The following is a 16,352-nucleotide window of genomic DNA, read 5'->3' as shown; positions in this document are numbered from 1 at the left end:
GCAGGCCAAAGTCAGGAGCCAGTAGCCCACTCCAGGTCTTCAATGTGAGTGGCAGGGGCCCAAACACCTGGACCATCTACCCCTGCCTTTCCGAGGCCATCAGCAGGGAAATGGACTAAAAGCCAAGCAGCCGGGACATGAACAGGGATGCCAGCACTGCAGGCGGCAGGCAGCCCTACCCTCTATGCCACAACGCTGGCCTTCTTCACAAACTGCTGCACAAGCATATACTGCCTCATCAGCTCAACTCTAAGTTCTGAATCAACTACAACTACGTCTTTGGCACAAACTCAAAAACTTGCACACTGGCCGGTGCCACGGCTCACTAGGCTAATCCTCCGCCTTGCGGCGCTGGCACACCGGGTTCTAGTCCCGGTCGGGGCGCCGGATTCTGTCCCGGTTGCCCCTCTTCCAGGCCAGCTCTCTGCTGTGGCCAGGGAGTGCAGTGGAGGATGGCCCAAGTACTTGGGCCCTGCACCCCATGGGAGACCAGGAGAAGCACCTGGCTCCTGCCATTGGATCAGCACGGTGCAACGGCCGCAGCGCGCCAGCCGCAGCGGCCATTGGAGGGTGAATCAACGGCAAAGGAAGACCTTTCTCTCTGTCTCTCTCTCTCTCACTGTCCACTCTGCCTGTCAAAAAAAAAAAAAAAAAAAAAAAAAAATTGCACACTGATCCACACATAATATATGAAATTACATCACAGAAATTTATTTACTTTTGTCTTCATTTTATATCAATTCACCACTAGCTATCTCAGAGTTTAAAATAGGAAATATAAAAATTTACTTATTAAAATGATCTTAAGCTTGGAACAAGGAGTAGCGGCTCAAAATTCTAACAAAACTGAACAGCTCTTTGCACTCAAGGTCATGAGTCAAAGACATAACAAGTTAAGAAGGGGCAGGAGTTTGGCGCAGCAGTTAACAGCTGCTCGGGACACCCACAGCCCTGTATCAGAGTACCTAGTTTGAGTCCCAGACCTGTTTCCACTCCAGCTTCCTGCTAATGCATAGCCTGGGAGGCAGCAGGTACTGGCTCACACATTTGGGTCCCTGCCACCCGGGAGACCGGAACTGAGTTGCCAGCTCACCACTTTGGCCTGGCCCCACTCCAGCTGTTGCAGGTATTTGGGGAATAAACCAGCAGATGAAAGATTCTCTCTCTCTCTCTGCCTTTCAAATAAACAATACATAAATAAGTAATTTTAAACTTTTTAAAGATTTATTTATTTGCATGGCAGAGATATCTCCCATCTCTGGTTCATTCCCCAAATGGCCACAAGCACTGGGGCTGAGCCAGGTGCCAGGAGCTTCTCCTGGTCTCCCACGTGGGTGCAGGGGTACAAGCACCTGGCCCATCCTCCACTGCTTTCCCAGGTGCATCAGCAGGGAGCTGAATGAGAAGTGGGCAGCCAAGAGACTCCAGCCGGCACTCATGTGGGATGCTGACACTTCCAAGTCAGTGGCGTAACCTGCTCCACCACCACAACGGCACCCAAAATCTGAACCATCTAAGGAGGCTGGCACTGTAGTGTAGTAGGTTAAGCTGCTGCCTGCAACACCAGCATTCCATATGGGAGCCGGTTTGAGTCCCAGCTGCTTCACTTCCGATCCAGCTTCCTGCTAATGGCCTGGGAAAGCCATGGAAGATCTGGAAGAAGCTCCTGGCTCCTGGTTTCTGCCTGGCCCAGGCTTGGCTGTTGCGGCCATCTGGAGTGTGAACCAGCGGATGGACAATCTCTCTCTCTTTCTCTCTGATTTTCAAATAAATAAGTAAGCCTTTAAAAAAAACACTTAAGTCAGCATAATGACCCTTTGCTGAGGACAGCGTCCATCTATTCCATTGCTTTTCAGTGAACTCTGCTGGCAAATTAAAATGGGAGGCTGTGGGCTGTGCTGGACAACACTGAGCGGCTGCCCTTGTCTGGCTAGCTCACTAAAGGACAGCACTGGTCAAGAGCGATGGACTCTCTGATGGCAGCGTACCTAACAGTATGAGAACAGCAATCAAAACACATGTACTCCTTTGCTTTACAGATAGCACTACCCAAAACACCCGGTTCTCACGCAGAGACAAGGTTTCTCAGAACCAATGAATGCTTAAGCAGCACAGATTCACTTTCTGAACATCATGTAATCAGCATGTCAGCACCGGGCGCTGACGGCAACACTCAAGCTCCAACTTTACTACCAGTATGTGCATACTCCAAAGCTGGCTTTAATCTGAAATGAGCTACTAGTGTCTTGTTGATTGAAGCTCACTATCCAGGGCCTGAGAACCGATACGTCAGCGCATGAAAAACCTTCTGTGGAGGGCAGTCAGACTGCCTGCACTTTCAAAGGAAACCCGGCCAGGCTTAGGAGACTCTGCACCACTTGTTCGTCTTGACTTTAGTATCCTTCCCAGTCTGGACATATTCCACCTCGGCTACAGCTATGTTTGGCACCATCAAGCATGCCAGCCAGTCCTAGTTGTGCTAATTAGAGTTCAGAAAGCATCCCTGGAAATACAGGGACACAATTAAGAGTTCAAACAGCTGTTCCTAAACTAAGTGTTCTGGCAAAGCTTGAAAAACAAGAAGCAATTTTTCCACTCAACCCATCTCACTTTGAGCAGCAAAGTAAACTCAAAGAGAACATCTGATAAGAAAAGACTCCTCCCAGAATCTAGTCCTCCGTGAAGCTCTTCTCTAGCACCTCCTCTGAGGCTATGGGTTGTACAAACTACACCAATGAACACAACACACTATTCCTGTGAGGTGTTCCTCTCCTTTCTTGTACATCTAAAGAATAAAGAACAAATTCAGGCAAGAGAGCCAATGTGTTTAGAATCCCTTTTCATTTTTTTCTTTTAATTTTTAAATGAGTATTTTAAATTTCTTTTTTTTTTTTAATTTATTTGAAAGGCAGAGTTAGAGAGAAGCAGCAGCAGAGGCAGAGAGAGGTCTTCCATCCACTGGTTCACTCCCTAGGTGGCTGCAACAGTAGAGCTGCACTGATCTGAAGCCAGAGACTCTTCCGAGTCTCCCACACAGGTGTAGGGGTCCAAGGACTTGGTCCATCTTCTACTGCTTTCCAGGCCAAAGCAGAGCACTGGATGGTAAGTGGAGTAGCCAGGACTCAAACTGGTGCCCATGTGGAATGTCAGTACTGCAGGTGGTGGCTTTGCCTGTTATGCCACAGTGCTAGCCCCTAAATTCATTTATTTTCAGTTGAAAGCCAGAGAGCCAGAGAGAGACAGAGGCAGGCAGAGACAAAGTCCATCTGCTGGTTCACTCCCTAAATGCCCACAACTAGCACAGGGCGAGGCAACGGCCATGAACCAGGAATTGGAACTGGGTTCTCCTATGTGGAGTGGCAAGGACCCAAGTACTTGAGCTATCACTTACTGCCTCCCAGGGTGTGCATAAGTAGGAAGCTGAATTGAGAGCAGAACTAGGACTTGAACCCAGGCACACAGTGACATCTTTTGTCTGTATCTGAACTATCTGCTGAAACAAAATGCTGACATGATCTTGGATATAATGCCCCAGAACAAAGCCTGGTAGAAATTGTGGCATCTTCAATTATCGGGTAGTAGTTTTTTTCTTTTTTAAGATTTGTTTATTTTGGGGGGCTGACACTGTGGCTTAACTGGTAAAGCTGCAATCTTCTGTGCTGGCATCCCATATGGGCGCCAGTTCGAGTCCCAGCTACTCCACTTTTGATCAAGCTCTCTGCTATGGCCTGGGAAAGCAGTAGAAGATGGCCCAAATCCTTGGGCCCCTGCACCCACGTGGGAGACCCAGAAGAAACTCCTGGCTCCTGGCTCCGGAATGGCGCAGCTCTAGCTGTTGCGGCCAATTGGGGAGCGAACAGCGGATGGAAGACCTCTCTCTTTGCCTCTCCTTCTCTCCCTGTGTGACTCTGACTTTCAAGTAAATAAATACATCTTTTTTAAGATTTATTTACTTAAAATAAATAAAGATATTTATTTATTTTATTTTAAAGGCAGGGTTACAAAGATATAGAGGCAGAGAGAGAGAGAAAGAGAGAGAGCTTCCATCCACTGGTTCACTCCCCACATGGCCACAAAGGTTGGAGCTGCACTGATCCAAAGTCAGGAGACAGCAGCTTCTTCTGGGTCTCCCACGTGGGTGTAGGGGCCCGAGGACTCAAGCCATCTTCTACTGCTTTCCCAGGCCACAGCAGAGAGCTGGATCAGAGGTGGAGCAGCTGGGACTCCCATATGGAATGCCGGCACTACAGGTGGAGGCTTCACCCACTATGCCACAGCACAGGCCCCCGAGTAGCAGTTTTAAAAACATCAAAAATCAAAATCTGTCACCCTGCCTTTCAAACAAACAAATCTTTAGAAAGAAAAGTGGGGGGGGGGGTGTTTCAAAAGTAGTTAAGAAAACTAATCAAAATGATGGCAAAAAAATGAAAGAATAAAAATCTACAATGAGGGCCTAAGAGTTCCTATTTCTAGCCTATCACCTAAATAAAGGCAAAACAGTCCAGGCAACCCAAAAGTGTTTCAAACCTGAGCTCTGACAGAACGTTGCTGGGTGACACAAAGATGGAATCAACCCTGTCTCAATTCACAGAGCAGAAGTACAGGGTGTGGATTTCTACAGCTCCCCTCAACACATGAACCGATCCTGTTGCTAGGCACCGACAAGACACTGAGATGCGGGAACCTCTATGACTGGGGAAGCCAGAAACGTGCTGCAGCAAGAGGCGCACCACGGTGCTGAGGGCAGTGGGGGGAGACGGGCGTGTGCAGACGTCTTCCTGACGCACAATCACACCTCCCTGTGCGTGTGCTCCGAAGGATGCTTCATCGAGCTGCGGCTCTGTGCTGTACAAAAGGAACAGCAGGACTGCGGAGTAGAAATGTGGAAGTGCTTAGTTATGGGAGACCAAGCAACCAACCAAAAATGACCAAAGTTTGTTTACATGTAGCCACTAAGATCACCTGCCCCATTATTTCCGACATTACTGGTAAACATGTTGACACAGAACAGTGTAGAGCTTCCCTGGTGAAGATACTAAATAATGCAGAACTCTGGCGCAAGTCAACACAAAGAATCCAAGTGACTTCAGTGAGGGTTAAGATTCTGCCCAAGACTATCAGAGTAACAGAGTTTTGAAAAGAAAACACAGTAATTATGGGTTTGTGGAATGCAAAGAAGTGCTGCCTCTGTTCTCTGGAGGCACTTCAGATGCTGCTGTCTGCACATTTAGCTCAAGACCACATTACACATCCAATGACACAAGGCACCCAAATTAGAAGCGGCAGCACCAGACTGAGAACATCTTACGCACCGCCCCAGAGGAGTGATTCGATGAGGACTTCTCTCCTTCCATTTATTTTCCCTGGTAAACATGTAATGCCAGGAGCGACAGGTCTCAGGATCTGCCTTGTACTGGCCAGAGGTGGAAAAGGGACAGTGATGTAAACAAACTGCTTGGGAACAGCTCACAGGGGAGCAGATGGTGCAGACAGAAGGGGGCTCATGAGAAAGCAGCAGCCCACCCCAACTCTACTCCTGGTCAACAGCCACACTTCAGCTTCCCGCTCGCATCCTCATTCTGCCCATGAAACTCAGCTCCAAATCACCAGACTAAGTACCAAGAGTTGGCCATGAGAGGTTAAAATATGCTTTTGGCATTTCAAAGTGAAACCAAAAATACTCTGAACACAAAAACATTTACTCAGGTAGTGACACTGCACAAGGCCATCCAGTAAAATCTTCTGCAATGATACCGGTGTCCTACATCTGCACTGTCCAACACAATAGCCATTAGCCACCTGAGCGACAGAACTTGAAATACGGCCGGCTCATGTGAAATTTAAATTTTTTATTTCTCAGAGCCGGCACTGTGGCATAGCAGGTAAAGATGCCGCTTACAGTGCCGGCATCCCATATGGGTGCCAGTTCAAGTCCTGGTAGCTCCACTTCTGATCCAGTTCTATGTCATGGCCAGGGAAGGCAGCAGAAGATGACTCAAGTCCTGGCTTCGGATGGGTGCAGCTCTGGCCGTTGCAGCCCACTGGGGAATGAATCAGCAGATGGAAGACCTCTCTCTCTCTCTCTCTCTCTCTCTCTCTGCCTCTTCTCTGTGTAACTCTAATTTCCAAATAAATAAATCTTTAAAAAATATTTCTCTCTCTCTCTGCCTCCCTCCATCCCTTCCCTCTCTGTGTGTGAACTCTTTCAGATAAAATACATCTTTAGCAGAATGGGGGTGTGTAGGCTCGTGGTGTGGAGCAGCCGGTCAGGCCAGTGCCTACAACAGCATCTCGCATGGGTGCTGGCTTGAGTCCAGACTGCTCCACTTCCATCCAGCTCCCTGCTAATGGCCTGGGAAAAGCCGTGGGAGATCTGGAAGAAGCTCCTGACTCCTGGCTTCAGCCTAGTCCAGCTCCAGCAGCTGTAGCCATCTGGGGAGTGAAACAGCAGATGGAAGCACTTTTTCGCTCTTCCTCTCTCTGTGTAACTCTTTCAAATAAAATAAAGAATTTTTTTTTAATTTACCAATATAAATTTAAATGGTCTATGTATGGCTAGTGGCTATAGGCCTGAACAGTGCAGTTTAGATACTATGTAAATCATTCAGCATATGGAGGGTAAGCACCTTGTGACCCAACTTTAACGTCATTACCATGCATTACACAAGAAACACTATTTTACACCAGATGTATAAGCTTCTGGATGTTTATACAGAGTAAAGTTTTTAGGGAAGAAAACTGTCGTGAAGTAGGAACTCTCAAAGAGTTAAAAGAACAAATATTAAATATTCTATTTAAAAATCTATGCTCAACTGTCAGAGCCAAAAGGAACCTACTTGGGGCTGGCACTGTGGCATAGGGGGTAAAGCCACTGCCTGCAGGGCCGGCATCCCATATGGGCACCAGTTCAAGTCCCAGCTGCTCCACTTCTGATTCAGCTCTCTGCTATGGCCTGGGAAAGCAGAAGACGCTCAAGTCTTTGGGTCCCTGCAACCGCGAGGGAGACTGAAGAAGCTCCTGGCTCCTGGCTTCGAACTGGCTCAGCTCCAGCTGTTGTGGCCACTTGGGGAGTGAATCAGCAGATGGAAGACCCCTCTCTCTCTGTAACTCCGCCTTTCAAATAAATAAATAAAGTCTTAAAAAAAAAAAAAGAACCTAATGAAGACATGATTAACAATGTAATATTCTGGAACAAAAAAAGGACATTAGGGAGGACTGATTAAATATAAAGAAACTACGCATTATTATTGGTTCATTAATTGCAACAAACGTGCTATACTGATATAAGATGTTAACAGGAAAACTTGGTGTGAGGTAAGGTAGCTCACAATGCTGGCTCTGTAATTTTTTTAATAATTCTAAAACTGTTGGAAGCTGGCGCCGGCACACCGGGTTCTAGTCCCGGTCGGGGCGCCGGATTCTGTCCCGGTTGCCCCTCTTCCAGGCCAGCTCTCTGCTGTGGCCAGGGAGTGCAGTGGAGGATGGCCCAGGTGCTTGGGCCCTGCACCCCATGGGAGACCAGGAGAAGCACCTGGCTCCTGGCATCGGATCAGCGCGGTGCATCGGCCGCAGTGCGCCGGCCACGGCAGCCATTGGAGGGTGAACCAACGGCAAAGGAAGACCTTTCTCTCTGTCTCTCTCTCTCTCTCACTGTCCACTCTGCCTGTCAAAAAAATAAATAAATAAATAAATAAATAAATATAAATAAATAAATAAATAAAATGTTGGAAAATAAAGTCACTTTTAAAAAATCTATGTTAAGAGGGCCAGCACTGTTGTGGCCATTTGGGGAGTGGAGCAGCAGATGGAAGACCTCTCTCTCTCTGCCTCTCCTTCTCTCTCTGTGTAACTCTTTCGAACAAATAAATAAATTTTTAAATCGGGGCCAGTGCTATGGCATAGCAGGAAAGCCGCTGCCTGCAGTGCCAGCATCCCATATGGGTTCAGGTTTGAGTCCTGGCTGCTCCACTTCCAATCCAGCTCCCTGCTCTGGCCTGGGAAAGTAGCAGAGGATGGCCCAAGTCCTTGGGCCCCTGCACCCACATGGGAAACCTGGAAGAAGTTCTTGGCTCCAGCCATTGAGGCCATCTGGGGAGTGAACCAGCCGATGAAAGACCTCTCTCTCTCTGCAACTCTGCCTTTCAAATAAATGAATAAATCTTTTAATAAAATAAAAATATGTTATAATTATCATATTCACAAAAAAAGGAAAAAATAATTAAATGAAATCAAATGGTTATCAATAGAAGGCTGTACCCAACAACAGCAAAATAAAACATTTGTTTCAAACACACAGTAAAACATTGTTTAAGAGAGACCAGATGGCAGACCATAAATAAGCCCCAATAAATCTAATGGGTTTGAAATCACACAAAGTTATATACTATAACCACGTGGGGTTAAAATAGAAATCAACAACAGAAAGAATTCCAGGAATTCACAAATATGCAGAAATTAACACACTCCTAAATAAACAATGGGTCAAAGACATAACAAGGGAAATCAGAAAATACTTTAAAATGAATGAGAACCAAAACAATATACCCAAATTTATATGAGGCAGCTAAAGCAAAATTTAGAAGGAAACTTACAGTTGTAAATGCCTAACTTAAAAGGAAAAATTTCCCACAGTATATTTCAAATTGAGGTTGATTTTTAGCTATTTATTGTGTACTAAACAAATCAAGTATAAATAAAAATAATTTATATATAAACCCCAACCTGAAAAGCAAATTATAGAAAATAATTTTCACTACGTTACATGAGATGCAGATGAAAGACATGTCTTTTCTGCCAGGCCTTTACTAACAGGAAAGGATACGACAGAGACATGTACAAATCTCGTACTGTCACACACAGTACTAACAAACCAATTCAACCCAAATTGAGAAGGAGCTCAACTGAGTAACTAATTTCAAGGAAAGATCTGTAGGTTCTACCAGTTTTCATTTTTAGCATTAAGTGAGGCCATTACTCACAAAACTCAATTGGATCTCTGACACAGACTACGTGAGCACTTTTTCGAAAATTCAAACAAGTTTCAGGTTCTATTCTAAATCAGCTTTAATCATTATGATCTTCTCTAATGGCCCAGCACAGAAACCCCTTAAGCCACCCAAAAAGCATCTCACCCTTGAACAGAAACCCCGACGCTTCTCCAAAAATGAAGGGCCTACTCACTTTCATTATGAAAACTTTCAATATGATTTCACTTTTTTTTTCACTGTACAGAGAAAGTACAGTAAAAGTAACTATGGCTATCCTCACTGGATGGGTTTCCCTGAAAGGTTCTAAAACCCAAACAATTATTTTCTTTGGGAAAGGGTTTGTCATAAATTTTCTAATGAATGAGATTTATATTTTTATTTATTTAACTCCAAAAAAGTGAAATCGGGGTGGGCATTTGGTGCAGGGGGTAAGTTGCCACTTGGGTGTATGTGTCTGTGTATATATATATAAAGATTTATTCATTTATTTGAAAGACAGAGTACTGGGGGACACACAGAGAAAGATCTTCTGGTTCACTCTCCAAATGGCTGCAATGGCTGATGCTGAACTAGGAATTTCATCTGGGTCTCCCATATGGGTGGCAGGGGCCCAAGTACTTGGACCATCTTTTGCTGCTCTCCTGGGTCCATCAGCAGGGAGCTGGAACAGCAGGGACTCCCACTGGCACTCACACAGAATGCTGGTTTTGCAGGCAATGGCTTAACCCACTATGCTACATGCCAGCCCTGTATGCATTTTTTTATTTGTTTGTTTGAAAGTCAGTTACAAGGAGAGAGAATATCTTCTATCCACTGGTTCACTCCCCAGATGGCCACAACCGTTGGAGCTGAGCCAGGCCAAAGCCAGGAACCTGGAGCTTCTCGCAGGTCTCCCATGGGAGGCAGGGGCCCAAGCACTTGGACCATCTTCCACTGCTTTTCCAGGCCATAAGCAGGGAGCTGGCTCAGAAGTAGAGCAGCTGGGACTCAAACCAGTGCCCATGTGGGATACAGGCATTGCAAGCGGTGGTTTTCCCCACTATGCCACAACACCTCCCCCCCTTTAAGGATGTTACTTTCACACCAGGAGCAAGGAAAAATTAAGCCACATATAACCAGAAATCTGGGCTGAAAATCAGTTTAAGGGCCAATCTGTTTATTCATAAACAGTTGAACATGGGGGCTGTGGCATGGTGGGTTAAGCTGCTGCCTGCAGCAACAGCTTCCCATATGGGCACCAATTAGAGTCCTGGATGCTCCACTTCCAATCCAGGTCCCTGCTAATGTGCCTGGGAAAGCAGAAGATGGCCCAAGTGCTTGGGCCCCTACACCCACGTGGGAGACTAGGATCAACCTCCTGGCTCCTGGGTTTGGCCTGGCCCAGCCCTGGCCATTTCAGCCATTTGGAGAGTGAATCAGTGGATGGAAGATCTCTTTATCTGTAATTCTTTCAAAAAAAAAAATGAATCTTAAAAAAAAGTTTTAATATCAAATATGTTTGCACCAGGAAGCTATGCGCACTGATTTTTTTTTTCCTTGTAAAAAAAGCAGAATAGGCCCTAAAATGTTTTGTGACTTTTGTAAGCTGACATCTGGAGAATTACTGGAAAAGTATTTTTGTTTTTTATTGTTGATTATGAAAATAATTATGCTTGAGCTGGCGCCGCGGCTCACTAGGCTAATCCTCCACCCTGCGACACCGGCAAACCGGGTTCTAGTCCCGGTCGGGGTGCCAGATTCTGTCCCGGTTGCCCCTCTTCCAGGCCAGCTCTCTGCTGTGGCCAGGGAGTGCAGTGGAGAATGGCCCAAGTGCTTGGGCCCTGCACCCCATGGGAGGCCAGGAGAAGCACCTGGCTCCTGCCTTCGGATCAGCAGTGCACCGGCCGCAGCGCGCCAGCCATGGTGGCCATTGGAGGGTGAACCAACGGCAAAAGGAAGACCTTTCTCTCTGTCTCTCTCTCTCACTATCCACTCTGCCTGTCAAAAAAAAAAAAAAAATTAAAAAAATTTAAAAAAAAATTATGCTTGTAAAAACATCCATTATACAAATGCATGCTACAAAAACTGAGTTTCCCATGAGCCCAGCACTCAGAGATGTAAGTACTTGTGAGTACATGTGAACAAGCATGTCTCCTTACATTCTCTTTTTTCTCAAAAGTTCTTGGAACCTACTGGCATTAAGGCTAACCATGTGCACTATTACCTCAACAAAGCCTGGCTCGTCTGTCTTCTCATCTTTTCCCAAACACAAACTGGGGCATCTTCTTCTAAAAGAGATTCACTTACTTCGAAGAAGTGAAGTTGAGGGGGCGGGCACTAGGGTGCACCAGGTCTGAGCTGCCACTTGGATGTAAGTGTCGCTAGCAGAATGCTGGTTCCAGACTCGGCTACTCCTCACCTCCAGTCCAGCTCAGCTACTCCTCACCTCCAGTCCAGCTCCCTGCTAACGCACCCAGGGAGCAGCAAACGATGGTTCAAATGCTTGAGCTTCTCCCACTGATGTTGGAGACCTACATGGAGTTCTGGCTCAAAGCTTCAGCCTGGCCCAGCCATTGAGAGTCAACCATCAGACGGAAGATGGTTCAACTGATCTCTCTCTCTGCCTTTCAAATAATCTTTTAAAAAAGTAAAGCTGAGGGGTTGGTGCCATGGTGTAATGGGTAAAGCCACCGTCTGTAGTGCCGGCATCCCACATCGGTGCTGGTTCAAGTCCAGGCTGCTCCACCTCTGATCCAGCTTCTCTGCTATGGCTGGGAAAGCGGCAGAAGGTGGCCCAAGTCCTTGGGCCCCTGCACCCACGTGGGAGACTCGGAAGAAGCTCCTGGCTCCGGATCAGCACAGCTCCGGCCATTGCAGCCATCTGGGGAGTCAACCAGCGGAGGGAAGACCTCCCTCTCTCTGCCTCTGCCTCTCCTCTAACTCTGACTTTCAAATAAATAAATAAATCTTAAAAAAAAAATTAAAAACTACCATGAATCCATGAGCACATGCCAAATTTCTCTGCTATCACAATTACATAGTAACTTAAGCCAACACAGTTATAAATGCAGTTTAGTCACCTGAAGGAGCAGCAGGAAATAAAATGTGCATCAGAGAAACCGTGTCAAGCATCCCAGACACCAAACATGCTTAACCATTCCACAACCTGATCACACAGTTCTGAAACCACCATCAAACTTCGAAGTATGCTGTTGTTAAGGGAAAACTAGAAAATGAAGCAAAAAATAAACTGTGCTATTAGTATACATTCTGGCTAGGGATTATGGGCCACTCTTATTTCATCTCAAGTTTGTCCAGCTCTTTTGGACAAGGAAACGAAGTTATCAAAAGCCTCCCTTGAGATTATGAACTAAATTAATACAAACAAGCAAAATACCCAGCAAGAGGGAAACAATTAAGTCAATTATAGAACATTAACTTGATGTATTATACAACCATTAAAATCATTAGTAAAACTGGCCAGCGCTGCGGCTCACCAGGCTAATCCTCCACCTAGCGGCACCGGCACACCGGGTTCTAGTCCCGGTCGGGGCGCCGGATTCTTTCCCAGTTCCCCCTCTTCCAGGCCAGCTCTCTGCTGTGGCCCGGGAAGGCAGTGGAGGATGGCCCAAGTGCTTGGGCCCTGCACCCCATGGGAGACCAGGAGAAGCACCTGGCTCCTGCCTTCGGATCAGCGCGGTGCGCCGGCTGCAGCGCACCAGCCGTGGCGGCCATTGGAGGGTGAACCAACGGCAAAAGGAAGACCTTTCTCTCTGTCTTTCTCTCTCACTGTCCACTCTGCCTGTCAAAAAAAAAAAAAAGTTAAAAAAAAAAATCATTAGTAAAACTAATACAGAGGGGCCAGCGCTGTGGCACAGCAGGTTAACGCCCTGGCCAAGTGGGTGCCGGCTGGAGACCCGGCTGCTCCACTTCCAATCCAGCTCTCTGCTGTGGCCTGGGAAAGCAGTGGAAGATGGCCCAAGTCCTTGGGCCCCTGCACCCACCTGGGAGACCCGGAGGAAGCTCCTGGTTCCTAGCTTTGGATTGGCTTAGCTCTGGCCATTGCGGCTAACTGGGCAGTGAACCAGTGGATGGAAGACCTCTCTCTCTCTCTCTCTCTGCCTCTCCTTTCTCTGTGTAACTCTTTCAAATAAATAAACAAATCTTAAAAAAATACTAATATAGAATATGGCAATATGTTATAGTATTTCAAATTCACAATTAGGACATTATAAAAGCGTATACATAATGATAAAGCTTAGAGGGGACTGGAAATAGTCAAAATACTAGAGTGAGAATTTATGCAGAATTTTTGAGTTTCCTATCTTTTTTAAATACCACATGCTAAGGTAATTTAAATGTCAAAGTAAAATGGAAATACTGCTAATAAAATAACCTAAATATGTTTTCCCCAGAATTCCTTTTCAAACCCTGTATAGTTATCTATGAAAATAAATGTACAAAAAAAGATGCCCCTAAGATACACGGAATGAGCAACATTTCCCAGAACACACTCCTTTCTTGTCTCAGTGAATTCTACAGCGTCACGATCCAGAATACATTCCCTCTCATTTCATGACGAAAGCAAGTGCATTTTCCTGAAGGAGAATGTTAACAAAAGGCTTTTGTCATTCTGTTAAAAAACTAAATTTTAAAAGTTGACTGTTCGGGTGGGCATTTAGTTCACTGATTAAGACCTCCACTGGGCCAGCGCTGTGGCTAGTGGGTTAAGCCACCACCTGCAGTGCGGGCATCCCACACGGGCACTGGTTTGAGACCCAGCTGCTCCACTTCCAATCCAGCTCTCTGCTGAGGCCTGGGAAAAGCAGCAGAAGATGGCCTAAGTCCTTGGGCCCCTGCACCGATGTGGGAGACCCAGAAGAAGCTCCTGGCTCCTGGCTTCGGATCAACGCAGCTCTGGCCATTGCGGCCAACTGGGGAGTGAACCAGTGGGTGGAAGACCTCTCTCTCTGCCTCTCCTTCTCTCTCTATGTAAGTCTTTCAAATAAATAAATATATCTAAAAAAAAAAAAAAAAAAAAAAAAAAAAAAAAAAAAGACCTCCACATTGCACACTGGAGTATGTGGGTTGAGTCCCAGCTCCACTACTGATTCCAATTTCCTGCTAATGCACGTTGGGATGCAGCTGGTGATGGCTCAAATGGTTGGGCCTCTGCTACCTACATGGGAGACCCAAACTGAGTTCTCAACTCCAGCTTTTGGCCTGACCTGCCCCTGGCTGTTTAAGGGATCTGAGGAGTGAACAAGTAGACGGAAGATTTCTCTGTCTTGTAATAAATAAAATACTATTGAACTAGAAAATAAATTAGTTGAAAACAGAAGCCATTGTTACGGGAAAACTTCCAATATTTTTCTGCTAACAGTTAGTATCTGTTTTGATATAAACATCAGCACAGAAAATACAAAACCTACTAATGGGACTAAGAGGGAGGCTCTGGGCTTCTCTGGAAACTGAAGAAGGAAACATATTTACAGCATTAAGATTTTAGAAAGTTGTTTGGGAAAATACACCTATTCTTGGCATTGAAACCAGAGAGCATGTTCTCCCATGAGAACATGGGTCCTCACTGAGCACACTGATAGATACTAAAGGAGTCCTCAATACTCTTAAATACCACGAGGAGTTTGTCCCAAGGCTGTTTTATCTAATATCTCTTACTATTAGCCAACAGCATAAGCCAAAAGCTCCATCAGCCAAAGAAATCTACCACAGTCTCTCTCTCCCTCTCCATCCCCTCGGCACTCTCTCCCTCCAAGTAACTCTGCCTTTCAAATAAATAAAATAAATCCTTTAAAAAAGAGAGAAAAAGAGGACACTGCGGAGGTGCAGGTCCCTGCTTTCAGGCTCAATCCTGAGACTAGACATGTGGGAATGAAGGACCTCGTCTCTCAGACCAGCCTCCACCAACACCACACTGAGCTCTGGGATAGGCTTTGAACAGTCCTGAGTCTGAGGTCACAGCAGACACGCCCCAGCCAGGGCAGAGTCATGGGACTAACAGACCCATAAACTGAGGGTTGCACTGCCTGCCTCTTATTAAAACTGTGCCCCCTGAATAACATTAATGAAACCAAAGCAGCTACAAATTACTGTCTACTTCATGCTCTCACTGCCGTAGCACAACATACAGCTCCTTTACTCCTCACTGTGCCCCTCGGGAGGGAGAAGGTGCTGCTCTTTCCATCTGCAGATGGGAGAACCAAAGTACCAAGCTGTCAAGTCAGCTGCCCAAGAGCACAGTGACGAGAGCAAGATCACTGCGTCAAGAGCTGGATTCCAAGCAGTCCTTGGGGCTGGCGCTGTGGTGTAGCGGGTAAAGCCGCTGTCTGCAGTGCCGGGATCCCATATGGGCGCCAGTTGTTCCACTTCCGATCCAGCTCCCTGCTGTGGCCTGGGAAAGCAGCAGCAGATGGTCCAAGTCCTCGGGCCCCTGCACCTGCGTGGGAGACCCGGAAGAAGCGCCTGGCTTCGGATCAGCACAGCTATGGCCGTTGAGACCATCTGGGGAGTGAACCAGCAGATGGAAGACCTCTCTCTCTCTCTCTCTCTCTGCCTCTCCTCTCTCTGTGTAACTCTGACTTTCAAATAAATAAATAAGTCTTTTTTATTTTAAATCAATAAATCTTAAAAAAAAAAAAAGCATGCAGGAACTATTGCTGTGGTATAGCGGGTCAAGCAGCAGCCTGCAGAGCCGGCATCCTATGTGGGTGCCAGTTCAAGTCCCCACTGCTCCACTTCCAATCCAGCTCCCTGCTAATGCACCTGGGAAAGCAGAAGATGGCCCAAGTGCTTGGGCCCCTGCACCCACGTGGGAGACCAGGATCAAGCTCCTGGCTCTGGCCTGGTCTGGCCCCAACCACTGAGGCCACTTGGGGAGTGAACCAGTTTATGGAACATTCTCTCTCGGTTTCTTCCAAATAAACAAACAAATCTTAAAAACAAAAACATGCCGGCGCCACGGCTCACTAGGCTAATCCTCCGCCTAGCGGCGCCGGCACACCGGGTTCTAGTCCCGGTCGGGGCGCCGGATTCTGTCCCAGTTGCCCCTCTTCCAGGCCAGCTCTCTGCTGTGGCCCGGGAGTGCAGTGGAGGATGGCCCAGGTGCTTGGGCCCTGCACCCCATGGGAGACCAGGAAAAGCACCTGGCTCCTGGCTCCTGCCATCGGATCAGCGCGGTGCGCCGGCTGCAGCGCGCCGGCCGCGGCGGCCATTGGAGGGTGAACCAACGGCAAAGGAAGACCTTTCTCTCTGTCTCTCTCTCTCACTGTCCACTCTGCCTGTCAAAAAAAAAAAAAAAAAAAAAAAAAAAAAAAAAAAAAAAAAACAAAAACAAAAAAGCCTGCAAAATGAACAAAGCAAGACTAC

General features: G+C 46.7%; 1 protein-coding gene across 3 annotated transcripts in view; it reads right to left on the bottom strand.

The window, feature by feature from the left end:
• The window catches only part of GRB2 (growth factor receptor bound protein 2), an 85,629-nt gene that overhangs the window by 53,956 nt on the left and 15,321 nt on the right, over positions 1-16,352 (bottom strand). The gene's annotated exons all lie outside the window — the stretch shown is intronic.

Source organism: Oryctolagus cuniculus, chromosome 17, assembly GCF_964237555.1.
Source record: "Oryctolagus cuniculus chromosome 17, mOryCun1.1, whole genome shotgun sequence".
NCBI lineage: Eukaryota > Metazoa > Chordata > Mammalia > Lagomorpha > Leporidae > Oryctolagus > Oryctolagus cuniculus.
The sequence above is the reverse complement of the archived record's forward strand: the minus strand, read 5'-3'. Positions and strand labels throughout refer to the sequence as shown.